The 6,142-nt window shown below is 49.2% G+C and overlaps 1 long non-coding RNA gene across 1 annotated transcript in view; it reads right to left on the bottom strand.

Moving 5' to 3' along the window:
- The window catches only part of LOC113490382, a 145,937-nt gene that overhangs the window by 6,892 nt on the left and 132,903 nt on the right, over positions 1 to 6,142 (bottom strand). The gene's annotated exons all lie outside the window — the stretch shown is intronic.

Here is a 6,142-nt window from a genome sequence, read left to right on the forward strand (position 1 = left end):
AGCAGCAGAGAGGAGCTGTTATGGATTGACCTTAATCCCCATTCCCCTGTGTGACTCAGAGTGGGATGGAGGTAGAAGAGTCAGCAATGAAGGAGTGAAATTGAATCTGGGAAGAATGGGGATTAGGTGGGAAGGTGTTTTAGATTTTGTTTCTCACCATCTAACTCTATTTTTAGTTTGCAGTAAACTAATTTTCCCCAAGTCGAGTCTGCTTTGCCTATGACAGTAATTGGTCAATGATCTCAACCCCTATCTCAACCCATGAGCTCTCCATCTTATTTTTTGGCTCCTATCGCATTGAAGAGGCATGAGAGTGACTGGGTGGGCAGCTGGTGGCTAGCTGAGGCTAACACACCACAATAATATATATAATATACATATATACTTATAACTAGAAAGGAGTGCATAAATGTTTATAAATATATCATTTGTCTGTACATAGATACATTATACATTACACTACATGATATAGGTATTTCTACTATCCTACACTATAGAATAGATAACATATGCAGATTTATCAAGATACAGAAATATATACAGCCCTGAAAGCAAAGGTATAAAATAGGTAAAACATTCTTTAATAAGAGCTAATGGTCAGAGTCCTGCACTTTACTTGTCTGCATAACAAACACCAAATGTCTGGGGTGGGGGGAATTTGAAAAGGACAGAGGGACACCAAAAGGGTGGTGGGGTAGACATCTTGGAATGTGCCTGAGGGCTATGGACCTCTCCCAGGAGGCTACCAAGGGGCCCATAATGTAAATCCTGTTACATGCAAACACTGACCCTGTGAGCTGGACCAAGAAAGAAAAGACCTTAAAGGAATATCCCAAACAGCCATGTGAACCAGAAGAACCAGCCAATGGCTTGTGAACCACAGACTGGATTTGGAGGCAAGTGTCACACAGAGAGGGCAGGTGATGGGGGAAGCTCCCTTTGCCCATGGTTACGGGGCATCTTCTAGCTACCTGGAAGACCACTATGGGGTGCAGGCTGCTGCTATGTATGTTGCCTGTTCCTTAGATTCGTGACCTTACAAAAGGTTTTAGGAAGCCCTGTCTGACTGCGTGAGGGGAAACTGGGAGCATGCCATGACTCATCTGCCTTCCTGTTGGGGCCTGCAGCAGACAAAGAAAGATGCACAGGCACAGAAGTGACAGCAGTGTTCTAGGAAAAAGCCTGGAGAAGTCTGACTGGCAATGAACGCCCCTCACACCCTTTTAGCAAAGTTTCTTTGTACTTGAGTTAAATTGATAGTCCAGTGTTTTCTTTCATGAGCGTGTGTAATAGCATGTGAGTAGACCTCTATGCCACAGCTTCTGTTAGCAGAGATCTACTGTCCCTGTGGGGAGGTGGGAAGTTTGGGTGTATAAATCTCCTTTCTGAAGCTTCTAAAAGGTGAATTGCTGATCTCAACAGAAGCCAAGTGACAATCTGGCTTGCAAACCAGGATACCTATAGCTTATACAAAACAGCAAGAAAGCACTTTAAAAGAAACAGGTGTTTGTGGCAGAGGTGGATGCACCATGGGAAGCAGACTTGGTGGATATGCAACAGTTTGCCATCATAATGATGGTGTTTAGTACATCTTATCAGTGATAGACATACTAACCAAGCTTGTCTTAGCCATTGATCCAAAAGGCAAAACATATTCTGAGGTAGCCAGGGCTTTAAAAACATTTTTAGAAGACAGTGCAAGCCTAAGAAATTAGAGATAGACTAGGGAAAAGAATTTTTAAACCAGCCTTTAAACTGTTAAAGCAGATCGTGTTCACCATGTGTTACTAAATAATGAAGTTAAAGCCTCTGTCATTTTAACAAGATGCTCAAAATCAAGGTGAGGAGACATTTTACAACATGCAACACTTGTTGCTATGTTGATGCGTTGTTAAAGTCCATAAAGAACTATAACCATAACTTCCACCAAGCTATCAGGCTAGTAGACACAAACACTTTAAACTCTCTGGAAAACCATGTATGGGGTTGTGTTTAAAATTAAAGAATCTGCACCTCTGCTCATAAAGGGAGACTGCATCAGGGAGTCTCAAATGAAAGGATTTAAGAAAGGTTATGAGTTCACAGTAGCTGAAATTGTGAGAAGAGGACAGCTGCCTGCATATTACTTCACATATAATAATCACAAAACAGTTGAGGGGATATTTTACCCTGAAGAACTTCAAAAAATGAATCTTGATGAGTACAGAATTCACAGGAAGAAAGAAAACAGCTGCTGGAGAAGTGGCAGGGATGCCCCCACAGGTTTGACATTTGGGCAGGTGCCTCCCACATCCACAACATCTAGTGACTGGCAGCAGAGCAGAGGAAAAAGGAAAAGTGACAGATGGGGGATTGTAGAACTTCATACTGTCCAGCAATGCCAGCACTGGCATCCCTCCACAATACACCAACATCAACTTTACTGTAGAGGTGGTGAGGTGCCTTGAGTCCTCAGGCAAGTGGAAGATGGGGCTGGTGGAAATACAGTACGCACACAGCTGGAATAACATCAGCAAAGATGCTACCTTTGAGCTACCTGTGCAAGGTTTAACCCTTGCCGGGATGAGAGAGCACGTGGCTGTTGCCCCTCCCCCACCCACGCTGGTCGGGCTGGAAGTTAAACACAGACCCCGGCTAAAAACAATCTGAATAACAACAGCATCAATGGTAACAACAATAAACAGCAATAACAGTGAACAAGACAAACGATATACAGAGAAATACCGCTAAATGATCACAGAGCAAACCCGTCGCATGTATGGCAAAAACCAACACCAGAAGCGAAAGGTAAAAAGGCTCCGCCCCTGGACCTGACGTCAGCATGGTATGAATAACCCGGCTGGAGATCCCTTCCCCCTCTCTCTCTGCTTGGGAAATGTAACTCTATCCTAGTCGAACCAGGACATAATCCACCCCTTTATTCTATACAATCTACGTCATGTCCAGCTGCCATTTAGCAGTTAACAATAACAAAACAACAATTTACAAAGGCACAGCCTAATTCACAGCATGTTCTCACCCAGAATCAAGTCCCCCTGTGGTACGCATCGGACCTCTCCATTGTCCTGCATCACCCACCAGGTGCACCCAGGTCCTTGGGCAAAAGCAATCCTGTGGATGGGTTTGCCTTTACCTTTGCCTGGCGCAGGACTAAACCAGACCATTTTTCCCAATACATTCCTCATGTGCACCACAGGGACTTTATCCCCATCCACAGCACATGGAGGTTTCAACTGAGCTGGACCAGCTCAACTGGCAGATCCTCTTGTGTTGACTAGCCAGGTGGCCTTTGCTAGATGCATGTCCCAGTCTTTGAAGGTGCCACCTCCCAGTGCTTTCAATGTGGTTTTTAACCATCCGTTGCAGCGCTCGATCTTCCCAGAGGCTGGTGCGTGGTAGGGGATATGGTAGACCCACTCGATGCCATGTTCTTCTGCCCAGGCACTTATGAGGTTGTTTCGGAAGTGGGTCCCGTTGTCTGACTCAATTCTCTCTGGGGTGCCGTGTCGTCAGAGGACTTGGGTTTCAAGGCCCAGGATGGTGTTCCGGGCGGTGGCATGGGGTGCTGGGTAAGATTCCAGCCATCCAGTGGTTACTTCCACCATTGTGAGCCCGTGGCGCTTCCTGTGGCGGGTCTGTGGCAGTGTGATGTAGTCGATCTGCCAGGCCTCTCCATAGCTCTATTTCAGCCATCACTCTCCATTTCGCTGGGGCTTCACCCGCTTGGCATGTTTGATTGCAGCACACGTCTCACATGCGTGGATGATCTCTGCAATGGTGTCAATGGTGAGGTCCACCCCTCGATCTCGAGCCCACCTGTATGTTGCATCTCTACCTTGGTGGCCCGAGGTCTCATGGGCCCACCGGGCTATGAACAGTTCACCTTTGCGCTGCCAGTCCAAGTCCACCTGAGCCACTCTGATCTTAGCAGCTTGGTCTGCCTGCTGGTTGTGTCGATGTTCATCAGTGGCGCGACTCTTGGGTACATGGGCATCCACATGGCGCACCTTCACAACGAGGTTTTCCACACGGGCTGCAATGTCCTGCCATACTTCAGCAGCCCAGACCGTTTTACCCTTACATTGTCAGTTGTTCTGCTTCCATTGCTGCAGCCATTTCCACAGGGTATTCGCCACTGCCCACGAGTCGGTGTAGAGGTAGAGCCTCGGCCACTTTTCCCACTCAGCAATATCCAAAGCAAGCTGGATGGCTTTCACCTCTGCAAACTGGCTCGATTCACCCTTTCCCTCAGCTGCTTCAGTGACCCGTCGTGTGGGACTCCACACAGCAGCCTTCCATCGTTGATGTTTTCCCACAATGCGACAAGACCCATCAGTGAACAGGACATATCGCTTCTCCTCATCCGGCAGCTTGTTACATGGTTCGGCCTCCCTTAGCATGTGTCACCTCCTGTTCTGGTGACATCCCGGAATCTTTGCTCTCTGGCCAGTTCGTAATCACCTCTAGTATCCCTGGGTGGCTGGGGTTCCCTATTCCAGCCCCTTGTGTTATCAACGCAACCCATTTACTCCACGTGGCATCAGTTGCATGATGCGTGGAGGAGGCCTTTCCTTTGAACATCCCCCCCAGCGCCGGCAGTCGGGGTGCCAGGAGGAGCTGTGTTTCAGTGCCGACCACTTCTGAGGCAGCCCGAACTCCTTCGTACGCTGCCAGTATCTCCTTCTCAGTTGGTGTATAATTGGCTTCAGAGCCTTTGTATCCCCGGCTCCAAAAGCCCAGAGGTCGGCCTCGGGTCTCCCCAGGTGCTCTCTGCCAGAGGCTCCAGGTAGGGCCGTTCTCCCCGGCTGTGGTGTAGAGCATGTTCTTAACCTCCTGCCCTTCCCGGACTGGCCCGAGGGCTACTGCTTGGCCAATCTCTCGTTTAATCTGTTCAAAGGATTGTTGTTGCTCAGGGCCCCATTCAAAATCGTTCTTCTTACGGGTTACGTGGTAGAGAGGGCTCACAGTCAGGCTGTAGTTTGGGATGTGCATCCTCCAGAACCCCACAGCGCCCAGGAAAGGCTGAGTCTCCTTTTGAGAGGTTGGTGGGGCCATGGCTGTTATCTTGTTTATCACCTCCATCGGGATGTGGCGACGCCCATCTTGCCATTTTATTCCTAGCAATTGAATTTCCCTTGCAGGCCCCTTAACTTTCTTCTGATTAATGGCAAAGCCGGCCTTCAGGAGGATTTCAGTTATCTTCTTCCCTTTCTCAGAAACTTCCTCGGCTGTGTTCCCCCATACAATGATGTCATCAATGTACTGCAGGTGTTCTGGAGCCCCACCTCTCTCCAGTGCAGTATGGACCAGTCCATGGCAAATGGTGGAGCTGTGGTTCCACCCCTGGGGCAATCGATTCCAGGTGTACTGGATGCCTCTCCAAGGGAACACAAACTGTGGCCTGCACTCTGGCGCTATCGGAATGAAGAAGAACATGTTAGCAATGTCAATCATGGCGTACCACTTGGCTGCCTTCGACTCCAGTTCATACTGGAGCTCCAGCATGTCCGGCACTGCAGCACTCATTGCTGGTGTAACTTCATTCAAGCCACAGTAGTCCACAGTTAGCCTCCATTCACCATTAGGCTTTCTCACTGGCCATATAGGGCTGTTGAAGGGTGAGTGAGTTTTGCTGATCACCTTCTGGCTTTCTAGTTGACGGATCAGCTGATGGATGGGGACCAGGGAATCTCGGTTGGTGCGGTACTCCCGCCGCTGCACCGTCCTGGTAGCAATCGGCACTCGCTGCTCCTCAACCTTAAGCCGCCCCACCACTGAGGGATCCTCTGAGAGGCCGGGTAAGGTGGACAACTGTTCAACCTCGTCCAGGGCAGCTACACCAAAAGCCCACCGGTACCCTTTTGGGTCTTTGAAGTGCCCTCTCCTGAGATGGTCTATGCCCAGGATGCACGGGGCATCTGGGCCAGTCACAGTGGGGCGCTTATGCCAGTCCTTCCCAGTCAGGCTCACTTCAACTTCCAGTAGGGTCAGCTGTTGGGATCCCCCTGGCACTCCGGAGATGCAGATGGATTCAACCCCACTGTAGCTCGATGGCATCAGGGTGCACTGTGCGCCAGTGTCCACCAAAGCCTTGTGCTCTTGTGGGTCTGACGTGCCAGGCCATCAGATCCACACTGTCCAG

Source organism: Athene cunicularia (assembly GCF_003259725.1).
Source record: "Athene cunicularia isolate RWA chromosome Z unlocalized genomic scaffold, athCun1 chrZ_part4, whole genome shotgun sequence".
Lineage (NCBI taxonomy): Eukaryota > Metazoa > Chordata > Aves > Strigiformes > Strigidae > Athene > Athene cunicularia.